Below are 16027 nucleotides of genomic sequence, written 5' to 3'. Positions count from 1 at the left end.
CTGAGTAAATCGGGGTGCATGATTGCCCAGATAGGCCCATTATTCATGTGAGTTATATGCCAAACGAAGAGAAGGCTCAGAGCAATGTAGCACTATTTTTCATTTTTGTTTTTTGCCCTGCATCATTTCTTCAACTATTTCTGAATACTACATTTTACTCAGCCACAGAAGTTTGTTTCCATATTTTGATCATAATTATGCAGTTACCTGGTTTATAATGTATGTAATATTTCATGAAGTAAATGTTGATTGGTATATTATGTGTTTTAAGATACTTGTTATTTTGTCTGACTTTTTTGGGGACATCCACTGTTTATATATCATGTGCCTGGTAAGTACAGGGGCCTAAGTCAAATACAACTTTACCATTTTTCATTCTTTCATGCTGAATTATTTCTGTATTTTTTTCTATTTATCTTTCTTTGTTATCTGTTTCTGTTGCTTATATCCTCTCTTATATTTTTTAATAAATTCATGTTTATAGCTCAACTTATACATGATTTGATGATGATTTTTTTTGACAGTGAATTCTGCTAGTAGTTTGGATGACAGTTAAATATGTATTATGCTTTTGTCATCAAAATTGCTGTGCTAAAGTATTTAATGTAAAACACAGAAAGTGAGACCAGTGTTTGAACAGTGATGTTATTCTTGTGAAATCAAAATTTCATTATCATTGTTTTAGCAGAACAGGCTGTTTTTAAGTGTTATATAGGAAATAAAATCCTGTATAGCTAAAATTTCATATGATCAAGCGTTTTGAGACTTATCACATTCAGACTTTAAAATATTTCAAAACTAGTGGAAAAAGAGAAGTTCTTTGCAAAATTAAACCACATAATGTAACTGAAAATATGAGGAAGACTAGACAATGTATACTGTTGTCTTAATACAGATAAATGTAATGTTGAAAAAGTATTAGAACATTTTATCTACAGCAAGCAAATGTTTCTGTGGGTATTGATGTACTGTGTTCATGGTGTTGTCAGGTAATTGCTAGTTGTAGTATTGAGGCTTGCTGTCAGGAAATAAGGAAAACGCATTCTTCATGAATTATTGTGATAATGATTATGATAAGATTGTATCGAGGAAGACTAAAAGATATTATGAGAAGTGTTGAATTATTGTGAGATATATGGTGATGATTGTCAGGGTGAGGGATATGTAGTCAAGAAATGTAACAGTTTGTATTAATTGAGTATGTGATATATATGTACACAGACAGGTATAAATAATCTATGTGAGTAACTGAAGGTATGGTCACTACAAGAAGAAATGTAATTTGATCTGAAACTTCTGTAATGAGACACGGCTGAAATACATAATTTAAAATTTGTAAAATAAGAATAAACACACAGATGACGAAACTAATGGGATAGCGACATGCACATATAAAGATGGCCTTAGTACAGCGTACACGAAGTATAATAGGGCAGTGCATTGGTGGGACTGTCATTTGTGCTCTACTGATTCGTGTGAAAAGGTTTCCAACGTGATTATGGCCTCACGACGGGAATTAACAGACTTTGAAGCCAGAATGGTAGTTTTAGCTAGATACATGGGGCATTTCATTTCGCAAACCGTTAGGGAATTCAATATTCTGATATCCACAGGGTCAAGAGTGTGCCGAGAATACCAGATTTCAGGCATTACCTCTCACCTTAGACAACACAGTGGCCGTTGGCCTTCACAAAACGTCCGAGAGCAGGGGCGTTTGCGTAGAGTTGTCAGCGACCCTGTGTGAAATAACTGCAGAGAACAGAGGCGTACAACGAACGTATCCGTTAGGACAGTGCGGCAAAATTTGGCGTCAATGAGCTACAGCAGCAGACGACTGACATGAGTGACTTTGCTAGCTGCTCGACATCGTTTGCAGTGCCTCTCGTAGGCTATTGACCATATCAGTTGGACTCTGGACGACTGGAAAATCGTGACATGGTCACCTGAGTGCCGAGTTCAGTTGGTAAGAGCTGTTGGTACCGTTCGAGCGTGGTGCAGATCCCATGAAGCCATTGACCCAAGTTGTCAACAAGGCACTGGGGAAGCTGGCGGTGGCTCCATAATTGTGTGGACTGTGTTTTCATGGAACTGTCGGGGTCCTGGTTATTTTCGGCCAGTTGGAGACCATTTGCAGCCATTTATAGACCTGAAGTTCCCAAACAACGATGGAATTTTTCTGGAAGACAATGCGCCATCTCACCAGGCCACAATTTTCGCGACTGGTTTGAAGAACATTCTAGACAATATAACCGGTTTATCTGGTCACCTATATTGCCTGACATGAATCCTATCGAACATTTATGGGACATACTCGATAAGTCAGTTCACGCACTAAATCCTACAGTGGCAACACTTTCGCAATTAGAGAGGACTATCGAGGTAGCATGGCTCCATATTTCTGCAGGAGACTTCCAACGACTAGTTGAGTCCATGCCATGTCGAGTTGCTGCACTACGCTGGCAAAAGGAGATCTGACATGATATTAGGAGTACTCCATGACTTTTGTAACCTCAGTGTATGTAGTATAATGGAGTGATTGTGATCAGCTATGAAGTAGGTAACCAAAAGTTGTGGCTGCTGCCTCTATTTGATTACCAAGTTAAAGTTATGTAGAAACAAATCCCAGTTATAACAAATGGTAACTGTAAAGGAAAATTAGTTAATGGAGAATGGGTTTCAGTACAATTGCCAGAATGTGGAGAAACCTTATACCATCTTATTTTCACATGGATACTGTGAGCTGATAGTTTTGAATAGTTTGCTTGTGAGTATTTTGTGAATAGTTTGTTTTGGGCTGAAAAATGCGGATTACTGTTTACATGAAAACAAAAATGGTTGAAATGGCTCTGAGCACTATGGGACTCAACTGCTGTGGTCATTAGTCCCCTAGAACTTAGAACGACTTAAACCTAACTAACCTAAGGACATCACACACATCCATGCCCGAGGCAGCATTCGAACCTCCGACCGTAGCAGTCGCATGGTTCCGGACTGGGCGCCTAGAACCGCAAGACCACCGTGGCTGGCCATGAAAACATAAATAGTAATTTGGCATCACATTCTAACTTTTTCGCAGATTACTGTCACTTCAATTTGTTTAGTCTAGGTGACTCTTGCACACATAACAATTACTCATGAAAGTCTTATGTAATTAGATAGACAGTAATTTGTGTTTGTAAATATGATTTATTTATTAATTGAGGTTTTCGGTTAGGATATTTTGCATGTACTGTGTACAAGATCTTGCTACTCTGAGATCTACTTTGGTTTGTAATTCACAGTAGGAACTATATGACCATCTTGAACAGAGTGATTACTAAAGAAAAGCAGTGTTTTTGACACACATTCATTGTGTATTTTAATTCAGACAAGTCTTTGTTTTCAAACATTTCTAGAGTAATGACATATTTTTAGAATTGGAAGTTCTTCCCAAAAACATATTATTAGAAATGTGTCAGTGGATACCTAACGTTTACTTGTGAACTGAGCACATTGAACATGGGTTAGCTTCGACTTACCAGTGTTCACTTCCTGGGAAAGTTAGCAAAACATCACCATGAAACAGCTCAAATGTACAAATTTAAAAGGTCCCAATTGTTTCAGTTTAGGAGGAAAAGACTTGAATTAACAGTTTTTGCAAAAGTAAAGTATAACAACCTCAAAAAGTAATCTATAAGTCAGCAGGATATGAAATTAATTTTTTTGTCACCTAACTAGAATATGTGAATAACGTGAAGGATAAAACTTGACATTTCTGTCATAATACTACCACTTAAATTCATGTAAACAATGGTAAGAAACGCAACTTAATATTGTTTACTTGCTTAAATAAATATTCAGATTTACGTCATTGACAACAACTTCTGAAATGCATTTGCAAGCTGGCCAGGGTGCCCATGCGGTTCTAGGGGCTACAGTCTGGAACTGCGTGACTGCTACAGTCGCAGGTTCGAATCCTGCCTCATGCATGGGCGTGTGTGCCGTCCATAGGTTAGTTAGGTTTAAGTAGTTCTAAGTTCTAGGGGACTGATGACCTCAGATGTTGAGCCCCATAGTGCTCAGAGCCATTTGAACCATTTGCATTTGCATTCAAGAATATATTCAGGATATTAATCTGTGTTGTTATTATCCACATCATCCTCAGATTTGTACCAATCGACCCTGAGCATTTTTCTGACATGAACACCACACACGTTTCCAGTACTAACAGCCATGTTTTTGACACTTACCACTGTTTACATGCACATATCATGGCTAAGCACCAATTAGTGAGAATCTGAAATTAGAGGTAGAACTGCAGCCATTTCTCAGTTTATCGTCGAACTATCAACTAACATAAATAAAGAATATCACATACCATGTTTTACATGTAATAACTCTGTTCTCATCGACTGTCCCTTACTACCGTTTACAGCCGAGGTTTTCACGTGAACTGCAACGAATATAAGAAATCAGTGACAGGAGATGTGTATGCAAGACTTAAATTTGCTGTAATGTTACTAGGAAAATGCAGGGGATCTCTCATGGAGACCAGATGTTAGATGCCAGAGCAATATATTGTAGAGTACTACGCCACTATTTGCAATCCTTTTAAAGTACATCTCACCATAAACATTGAAGGAAATGTAACAGGTCTCTATAGCCTATACAGAAGTTTAACAGAGGTGCTCAGGAAACTTAAATGAGAACCTTTGGAAGAAATAGGGTGTTGTGCTCATGAAACCCTATCAGGAAAGTTTAGAGAAACTCAGTCACACAGAATAGGACAGAAGAGATGCTGATGTTAGAGCAAAGTACCCTACACTACCGTGCACTATGCAATTGCTCACAAAGCATAAATGTAGATATACTAATAACAGTACTGGTACGAACTCTTAAAACAAATTGTTGAGAAACACAAATCCCTATCATTGATATATTTGATTTCGCACGACCCCAGTTCATGGTATGCACACAGCAGAGACAATGACCTCTGATCCATGTGCTCAACAAAAACTCATTCCATGGGCAATGTTTTGAGCACTCATTATCAGGTTATCTTTTACATGGCGAAGGTAGTCCTCATGAAAATTGAGAGTGCAGTACGTTCGTGTAGCACCACAGTCATGCCCCCCCCCCCCCCCCCCCAATAGCTGAGAACATACCAGCTTATCTCAGATGTTTTGTAGTTATAGGAAAATGGTATGAGTTGCCATAATTACAAGAAGGACTTACGAAGTGCCTCTTCTCAGTTTGTGTGGATACCATGAAGCAAGAGATTTGAAAGCCAGCTGATCTTCAAATTTATTTTTTATCCGAATGGTACATTTGTAGACATGGGTTGCTTATCAACACTTTATCAACTAAGTCCCCTCTACAGCCCCTAGGATTCTGTAATAGGAATTGTGGAACATCCTCTGTAAATCATGCCACACTGTATAAGTATTTAAGGGTAATACTAAGAAGCTGTGTACGTGAAACAGGGTGATTAGGTAAAATTATTATTAAGAAATGCGAGCAGAAGAAGGTTGTTGGGAAAATGTTATCCATCTGTAAAGGAAATCGGATGCAAAATGCTACTGTGACCAGTTCTAGAATATTGTTCCAGTGTTTGAAGTCTGTATCAAGTGGCCATGACAACAGACACCAAATGAATTCAGAGATGGCCTGTTAGAAACATAACACGTTGATGTAGCCCATACAAAAGAGTAACTGAAATGTTCAGGGAACTTAAAGGGATTCCCCTGAAGAAAGATGACATAGTTCCCTCGAAACCTTGTAAGGCATATTTGGAGAACCTGTTAGTTATTTGCATATTCCATGTATGCGACTTATCGCTACGATATGGCTGTCTACTTAAATATGTTCGATGTACCCCTTTCCTCTCTTAAAACTACACACACACACACACACACACACACACACACACACACACACACACACACACACACACACACACACAGTGTAACTGGTTTGTGGATACTGGCACTGGGACAAAGTTGACCTCTCAGGCAACAAAAGGCACCTTGATACTGCCGCATGAGATCTAACACATGAGGGTGTAGGATGTCCATGGCTTACTATTGTGCCATGACTATTTAAGTCATACCTCTCGGTTCCCCATACCATGATGCCAGGAGGAACATCACTGTGTCTCTGCTAAACATTGGAAGAATGGGTCCTCTCCTCAGGTCGCTGCCATGCTTACTAATGACAGTTTCCAAGGTAGTGCAGAATAGTAAATCATTGCTGAAAACAATGCAGTCAGCAGTCCATGCTTCCTGTTGATGGTACCACTCCAAAAGCAGGCATTTTTGTTGTGATGTTAATGGCAGCCTACGTATGGGAAGGTAATCTCTTAGACTGGGTGATGCTAGTCACTCACCAATGGCAGAGAATGATACAGAATATCACAGGGAGTTCTCAGGTGGCACGGGCAGATGTGGAGAGGTTATAGTGTGTTTGGTGTGTAATATGGTGATCCTCTCTTGAAGTGGTCAGATGTGGTCGACCAGAACCTTGACAAAGAGTATGTATGTTCTCATGTAGTCCAGCACTGGGCCACTGTCGATCTGATTGCCTGATAAATCTGGATAATGCATTATTCAGCCAGCCAGCCAAACAGAGACCCACTATGAGGCTCATTTCAAACTCTGTTAGGTGCTGATAATGCTTTGCACATGAGTACACAGCATCTCCATGTGCTTCTAAGCGAGTTTTCATCTGGCATTGTTCATGCACTTTATATGCTATACTTAGCCTGGTAACTATAGAAAACATGAAAAAAACTAATGCACTGCTGTGGCCATTCTACGCATCGCAGCTAATTGTAATTCTAATTATTTACATATTTGCCAATAATGTGCACATGTATGATGTTACATGGACATTTGATTTGTGTTTTTTGGGTGCTTCAACTTTTTTGTCTTATACTGTAGTCAGTCATTATTACTTGGCTCAATATGCAAATGGAATAGGACATAAAATCGATGATACTGGTACGATGTACCCTCTACCATGACAGTGCATTACAGAGTGTATATGTGACTAGGAATGCAATACCGATTTGGGAAAATGTGCATGTTGGGCATTCCTCGTACTGTCTCAGGAGGAGACTCTGATTGTGACAGGTGGAACCAAAAAGATGGTGCTAGGCTAAGCTCTCTCCTCCAAGTACATTTCAGTATTTTATGTGTCACTGGAATGAAACACCTAATCACATCCTAATATATTACCAGCCAACAATGTGAAACAGTCATTCTCAACCCAGTTTTTGTACTAGGCATTAAAGTGCAATGGCCAATCATGTCCCAGTACTTAACCGACCATTAAACCAAAACAGCCAATCACAATGTAGCTCCATAATCTCCACCTTGGCTACATTCAAAAGTATCTTGGCGTAAGGCACACTGGAACCTCAAATCAAATATTTTCGCACATAAATTGTTCTACGATGCTCTTCAAGTATCGCAATACTAATTCAGTGTCACAAAAATAAGTAAACTTCATCATACCTTTGTATCTCCACATGTAAAACATATGTCAAAATGCATAAAGACTGTTATCATTTCGATTTGAAGTTATGCTGTAAGTGGTTCATAGAATAACCTGATGTTTTAGAAGTTTTTCAGTAATGTGTCACCCCACTATGCATAATTTTTTTTGGGGGGGGGAGGGTGGAAATAGAATAATGTACCATGTTCAAAACTATAAAAATATAATTGATATTATTGACAAACTAATACTGTTAGTTATTTCATTTGAAATAGACCTACTTGAGGTTATGTACAAAAACAAATTTTTGAGGCGAAGCTGCAATATTTATCAATCAGAACTTAAGTGACAAGGCTCTCTAAAATATTTGTACAGTGTATTTCCACGCTCAACTACTAAGTAATTCCAAAATCAAATCATAATGCTCCAAAATATGTGCTGTAAAAACGTACAACATAGCCAATCCAAACAAACTGATAAAGTACCATTACAGAACGGGTAGAATACGTTTGGATGACATTGCAATGTCTCATTTAAAATGCAAATGTTCATAATATCTAAGGAGACAATCATAACGAATGGAACACTGATTGTTTAAATAAATGGCCAAAGGTGATGGTGGAATAAGAGAGGGATGAAAGGTAATTTACAGTTCATAAGATTGCATGCAAATGTGACTTCATTTTGACTTTACACACTGTATAAAAGACGAAAAGAGCTGTTTGTCGTGATCATTCAGTTTGATTGAGTGATTTATTCATCCGCAGAACAATATACACTCTGCAGACGCTGTCAAATGTTTGTACAATATTTCTTATTAAAATAAACATTCCTATTACGGTTTTTATAGCTCCTATACTTATTTCTACTTTTCTGATCATATCATAAAATTGTTTCACAGTATGTACAATGTTTATGAAAATTGAGTTACAATCTATAATTATTTTAAGTATTCATTGACAGTGTAGCAGCTATTAGTTAGTAAATACGAGGGTCATTTAATAATTAGAGAGACAAATTGGTCTGTAGAAAAAAAAACATTTATTTTTGCAAAACAATACTGTTGCTACTTTTCAACATAATCCACTTGAATATTCATGCACTTGTTCCAATGGGATACAAGCTTTTTTATTCCAGCTGGAAAGAACTCTTTATCTTGATGTTTGAACCAATTTCCCACAAACTTTTTCATGTCCTCATTGTCCTGGAACCTCTTCCCACGTAATGCCTCCTTCAGTGCACCAAACAATTTTTTTCTTGACAGGTGAGTTCGTGTGCTTTCACTCTACGATTTGTCTTTTTGATTCTGGTTCATAATAGTGAACCCAAGTTTCATCACCAGTTAAATTTTGTTGAGAAAGTGCTCACCTTCTCTGTCATAACGTTCCTTTAGCTCTGTGCACACTCTCAACCTTGTTTCCTTGTGTAGCTGCGTCAACTCCTTTGGGACATATCTTGCACATGTTTTACAGTACTTCAGCTTGTTACAGATAATGATACAAACTGTATGAGTACTAACTTGAACCTCATCAACTATCATTTCCACAGTCACATGGCGGTTGGCACGAATAATGTCATCAATTCGACTTTCAAGTGAGGGAGTTGAAACTGCAACTGATCGGCCAGAATGGTGTTCATCAGTCACTGAGTCATGACAATTTTTGAACTGCTCTACCCACTTGTAAAAATTTGCACGATTCATACAACCTTATAAACAAAACAATGTTGATACATCAGCTGATCACAGCTCATCCCAGTGATGCCAACTTAAAGCCATAAAAGCACCAAACTTGGCCTGCTAACAGTCTTTTCCTCAGACCAATTTGTCTCTTTAATTGTTGAATGACCCTCATATTTTTTTAGACCTTGGCTTAAAGGGTAGCAATGGCATTGAAGTTTCAGGTTGCTTTTACACCAAGGAAATCCAGAAGAGCTCACAACCATAAGTGTTTCTCATACAGCATGTCATAAGATGTCGAGGGAACAGAGCACTAGTTAAATGGCTTGGTTTCCCTGCAATGCAAAACAGCTGGATTGACACTGACTATTTGCGGTATTTTGGGGTGCACAAAATACAACCAGCACAGTAGCATAACATGTGTGATAAGAGATGCATTATAGGAGGTGGTAGTTTTGTGGACCTGGTACAAAGCTTCAAAAATTTTTGCCCGTGGTGATAAGGGGATTAAACTCCTTGATGAGGCGTGTTTAGAACATGGCACTGTATATGAAAAATATAAAGATCACCCAGGACGTCACGCCGCAAATCGAATTTTGGCCAATGAAGCCAATGCAATATATGCAGGAAAGGATACCGGTATAGGACAGCGCATTGTGGCATTTTTAATTTTTAAAACCATGTGTGGTAAAATTAAGTTGGGCTTGGATGTGAATTTCAAGCAAGTTATGAACGCTGTACATCATGCAGTGAAGAAGAAGTTGTCTTAACTATGAAGAAGAAGAAGCCAGGGCAGGGGTGTTTAAAAACTGTGTCCTAACAGCAATGTATGCACCTAAAACTGCCCTGATGCATAAAGGACTGGTCAAAGCACCCAGAGTTTGGCCGACACCTAAGACATTAGGTGGAACTATCCCATACCTCATTCCTGCCCTCGAAAGTCTCTCAGTGACGCGTTCAGTGGCTGGTGGTGCTGAGGCTATCACGAGAACAGTGAAGAACGCACAGACCTTCCAGGAGCAGCTAGAGGAAGCAAGAAGACATAACCACATGATGGAAGCAGCAGCCATCAGAAAAAGGACTATACCTGAAGCCATACAGGAAAGGGCTAGGTCTCTACATAAATTAAAAACAAGCCTGTTAAATATCCTACCAGGTAGACCACTTACAAACACAGGTGTGCTAAAGTTTGTCAGGAAAAAGTTCAGCATTCCAAGATTCTGTGGTGTGTTTATGTGGGATACGTTACAGAAGACTGTGTGGAAATCTGGAGAATGTGGAATTGTGAATTTAGATGTTGCTGGGGGACCAGCAACCCACAGGGTGGCGTATGTTAAGAAAAATACAAATAACGTCTACTATTTCGACTCTAATCGACAGAAGACGTGTATTCTGCAATTTTCATCGCTACCAAGACTTTAATACCTACTTATGCGAGCACCTGTGCATAATGTTCCTCCTAACTTTTACAAAGAAGCATATATATATATATATATATATATATATATATATATATATATATATATATATATCATCCGCCCATCAGTAGAGGCTCAGATGCGATATGCGATGTCATGTACTCTGACTTTAAAAGAACGATCGTCAGTGTCAAGTGTGAATTACTTGAATTACTTCCCACCAACTGATTTAAGCAACGGTGAATGAAGTATTGCGCTGATTAGTCTGGAGACTTACAACAGTATTCAGAGTATTACAGAGGCTTCATCTGGAAATTAATGGTGGAAAAGAAATTGTGGAAATAATACCTGGTGCATTCATATTGACGATTTAAACGAATTTTTAAAACAGTCTGGAGAAGGGTTTACACTTAAACCTAAAGCAAAGACAACCAGTTCAACGATTGACATTAACCATAAAAGGATCAACAGAAACGCTACTCTGTTTCACAAAACGACAGGTTTTGAAGAAAGATCTTAATAAATTGTACAGATCCAACCAGTCAATGGATGTGCTCCCTGTCAGTACAGTCCGTGTCGACTGTAATATTGTAACAAATTATTATGTCAGCAACAGATTGATTCATACAATTTACAGATTCTTCCCATCAGTAGGAACAGGGTATAAGGTCATTGAGACCCCTACCAAAGCTATTTATCTCCCAGTAACAGTTCAGGCTTTATACTATCTGGAACTGCGTATTGTCGATCAGGATAATTAACTTGTTGATTTTCTCGGCGAGGAAATCATTGTATGACTACATCTAAAGCAGAACAAGCAGCGACTTTGAATGTGCAGAGATCCAGAAGCGGCGGCGGCCTTCAGCCAGCCAGGAATTGTTGAAGGCAGAGTCGACAGCGTTTAACTTGCTGGCCTGGAAGCGCCAGCAGTGACCTTTCAACCAATCAGAGATCGCAGTGTCCCCGTATTGTCAAAAAGATAGGATGAGTGTGAGATATAAAACCATAGTGCACAATGTGCAGTGTGGCACTTTACAACAGAAGAGGAAGGTGATAAGTGCAAAATAGAGGTTTCTTAAATCAGTGGATCTGAAGCCACGCAATGATGTCGTTCATTATAACTGGCCTGGTGGAATATAATTAGTGTATTATATGCCAGGAATACTTCCCACATAAACCATATGCATCAACCACATTTAAGAAGAATGATGAAATTATAATTGTCATCCAACACTAAGACGCTATAACTCTCCCATGCAAGAGCTTCATATATCTTGATGGATCATTTACAAAAAAGTATGGTACTGCTATAGTGGCATAAAAACTTACCCATAATGATTTAACGTTCCTGTTTCATGAGATACGATATGCACTTAACAGGGTCGAGTTTGAATGTACACATAATGTAGGTGTAACACCAACTTTTAAAACATATGTCTCTGCTTCTCCCTCGGATTTGAACGATTTAGAAAATGCTGGATGGTTCATGGATGACCCAGTGGATAGAACAGTGGAAGAATACAAGTGATTTACTGCGTGTAACCTCTCAAATTATTTATGGGATACTTTGAGGACATGCAGAGAATTGTTCTGAATGCTAAACAGGAACTTTTTCTGGTACGAAATGCAACCGACTACAACTCATACATTCAAGGAGCTCAAGAGGAGAATAATAAAATGATGTGGAAAATGTCCCACATGACAGTATCGTATCAACAGCATCTGAAGCTTTAAAAATTTCTGAATTTTGATGTATTTCTACCGTTATCATTCCATTCATGAGAGATTTTCGAGTACCCAGTGCTACCGACTACAAGCAGACAGACGAGTTTGTTAAAACCTCTGCTCAACTGGAAACCCCCAGGCCAATCATACTTGCATTTCACACGAATAGAAGAGGGAATATAGCAAATGTTTCCACCAAATTAGATAATTAGAAGTTACCTAATGCCAGAGTGTACCTGAACACTGAATTCTACCCATATGACAATATACCCCTGCAGTGGGATGAAAATCTATACAGTCTAGCATATGACATGTACGTGAGGTTCTGTGCTTTATACTATGAAGAGGATAGAGGTCTATTGAGAGCACAGAATTCAAGGAGCTATTACCGATCATTGTAATAGACTGCTCGAAACAGAACGAAGTAATTAAGTCTGGACCTATCGATGTACGAACTGAGTTTGAATCTTTAGCAAATTTCCTGAAACACACTGCAACATATGCTCTAGTGACTGTGTGATTAACTACTACCTTCTTATTGGTATTGTTCAACGAGCTGTGTAAATGAACAGGTGCTTTGCCATATTCAGAGCATTCCACAATGGCATCTCAAGGTGTGAACATCATAGCAGCCACTCCTAGTCTCTATGCTGATGAGCATAAACAGTTCATACTTAAAGATGTTGCGTTCATAGAGAACAAGAAATTTTCTGAAAAAATAGAGATATTATTGGCAAACACTGCATCACTGAAGTTTTTCAAGGATGTGAAGTGTGCTAAAACATGTTGGAGTGCAAAGTGATTAAGATGTTTCGACCATGGAATCCACTGGGGTGATCCTGGCATACCCTATAAAGATTTGGTAACGTCGCTTCGATTATTCGTCCACAGGGATACTGTCATCTACACAAAGGAGAAGGAGAATGTCTCATGGATGTTCACGTTGTCCATTATTCAGGACCTGGAGTTCTACCCAAGAAGAAGATGTGAGAAAATAGTTTTGCTTTGCCTGCTTGTGAAAATGTAAAATTACTTTTAAGTTCGATGAGAAATAAATAATTTTTTTTACCTCACAATATGTGTATGTCTCCTTTTACTGATTACTCCCTGTTCCCCCCCTTTGACAACATACAGATTTGCCTAAATACTATGTCTGTAGTTTTCTTCAAGCACTGGAGATATAATTTTAGACATGTTTGCTATATGTCCTTGGAAGCATACATGGTCATGCGCCTCCTGCTCCCATAAGCCAATTCGTGCTGCACGATAGGTGTAATCCCATGAAAAAACTCTGTGTACACTCCTGGAAATGGAAAAAGAACACATTGACACCGGTGTGTCAGACCCACCATACTTGCTCCGGACACTGCGAGAGGGCTGTACAAGCAATGATCACACGCACGGCACAGCGGACACACCAGGAACCGCGGTGTTGGCCGTCGAATGGCGCTAGCTGCGCAGCATTTGTGCACCGCCGCCGTCAGTGTCAGCCAGTTTGCCGTGGCATACGGAGCTCCATCGCAGTCTTTAACACTGGTAGCATGCCGCGACAGCGTGGACGTGAACCGTATGTGCAGTTGACGGACTTTGAGCGAGGGCGTATAGTGGGCATGCGGGAGGCCGGGTGGACGTACCGCCGAATTGCTCAACACGTGGGGCGTGAGGTCTCCACAGTACATCGATGTTGTCGCCAGTGGTCGGGGAAGGTGCACGTGCCCGTCGACTTGGGACCGGACCGCAGCGACGCACGGATGCACGCCAAGACCGTAGGATCCTACGCAGTGCCGTAGGGGACCGCACCGCCACTTCCCAGCAAATTAGGGACACTGTTGCTCCTGGGGTATCGGCGAGAACCATTCGCAACCATCTCCATGAAGCTGGGCTACGGTCCCGCACACCGTTAGGCCGTCTTCCGCTCACGCCCTAACATCGTGCAGCCCGCCTCCAGTGGTGTCGCGACAGGCGTGAATGGAGGGACGAATGGAGACGTGTCGTTTTCAGCGATGAGAGTCGCTTCTGCCTTGGTGCCAATGATGGTCGTATGCGTGTTTGGCGCCGTGCAGGTGAGCGCCACAATCAGGACTGCATACAACCGAGGCACACAGGGCCAACACCCGGCATCATGGTGTGGGGAGCGATCTCCTACACTGGCCGTACACCTCTGGTGATCGTCGAGGGGACACTGAATAGTGCACGGTACATCCAAACCGTCATCGAACCCATCGTTCTACCATTCCTAGACCGGCAAGGGAACTTGCTGTTCCAACAGGACAATGCACGTCCGCATGTATCCCGTGCCACCCAACGTGCTCTAGAAGGTGTAAGTCAACTACCCTGGCCAGCAGGATCTCTGAATCTGTCCCCCATTGAGCATGTTTGGGACTGGATGAAGCGTCGTCTCACGTGGTCTGCACGTCCAGCACGAACGCTGGTCCAACTGAGGCGCCAGGTGGAAATGGCATGGCAAGCCGTTCCACAGGACTCCATCCAGCATCTCTACGATCATCTCCATGGGAGAATAGCAGCCTGCATTGCTGCGAAAGGTGGATATACACTGTACTAGTGCCGACATTGTGCATGCTCTGTTGCCTGTGTCTATGTGCCTGTGGTTCTGTCAGTGTGATCATGTGATGTATCTGACCCCAGGAATGTGTCAATAAATTTTCCCCTTCCTGGGACAATGAATTCACGGTGTTCTTATTTCAATTTCCAGGAGTGTAGTTTGGTATGGCGAAACATTTTCTTGCGGCGTAACGCCTATCGCATTCGGTTCTAAGCAAAATTTCATGTCATTATCTAAAATTCTCTATCGTTTTACCGAAAATTGAATTATTCATTAATTTATAAAAATCTTTCTCAGAAGTCACACATTATGGTAGCTCTCTGTCTCGTATCCAAATCAATGTAGTCCTTCAACCAGGCGCATTGCTTGAAGGAGATAGTTTTCGTGATTCTAGCTGGCTCCATCACCAGGGTGAGACACTACTGGAGATTACGGTAAGGAATAATATATCTCCGCTTATTCCCCAGGGTTGTCATCAGTTTTATAGTGGAGCCTTCTCACAAAACTAGTTGATTTGGACACAGCGACAAATCAGCGTGTACATAATGCAAACTAATAGGGTATGTGAATTTTGCCGCCACTACATACCCTGCATCAGAGTCAGCCGCCATACCCCCTTGGTTTTTCCACCTAATCCTTTGAATTCGTCTTTGGGCACCTATCGAAACTCAGCAATCGGCAGTGATTGTGGCATGGCGTGCCCATATAAGTTATTCACATCCAGGAGCATGATATAACTCGAATCAAGGGATTAAACCTGTCACCAATCCATAGGTATTTCCTTTGGTATCCCTATGGACACATTGGCAAAGTCCCCCATGGATCCCCTGCTCAAAGAAAAGAAGTATGTCAGCATCAATCAGTAATTCAATTCTGAACTTCGTTTTCTTGAACATTGCGTCCCAAGACAACCTAGGTGCCATGTAATAAAAGGCAGGATCCAGAGAATATGTGGTCATGCATAGTCTCCAGAATTTCTCGAAAACATCATCAAGCAAACGCATGTCTGTGTCCATGTAAAGCTGTGGATGCTCTCCTAAAGTGGCGATGCGGAATTTCCACAAGATATTCATGGCATGCTCATACTCTGCCTCCGTTACGGCATTGCCCGTAAAGTTTCTGGAGAATGCAGTTATGTCGAGCAGCCCGGTTTCGTTGAGTTTTGACACG

Source organism: Schistocerca gregaria, chromosome X, assembly GCF_023897955.1.
Source record: "Schistocerca gregaria isolate iqSchGreg1 chromosome X, iqSchGreg1.2, whole genome shotgun sequence".
Lineage (NCBI taxonomy): Eukaryota > Metazoa > Arthropoda > Insecta > Orthoptera > Acrididae > Schistocerca > Schistocerca gregaria.
This window is presented reverse-complemented; position numbering follows the sequence as displayed.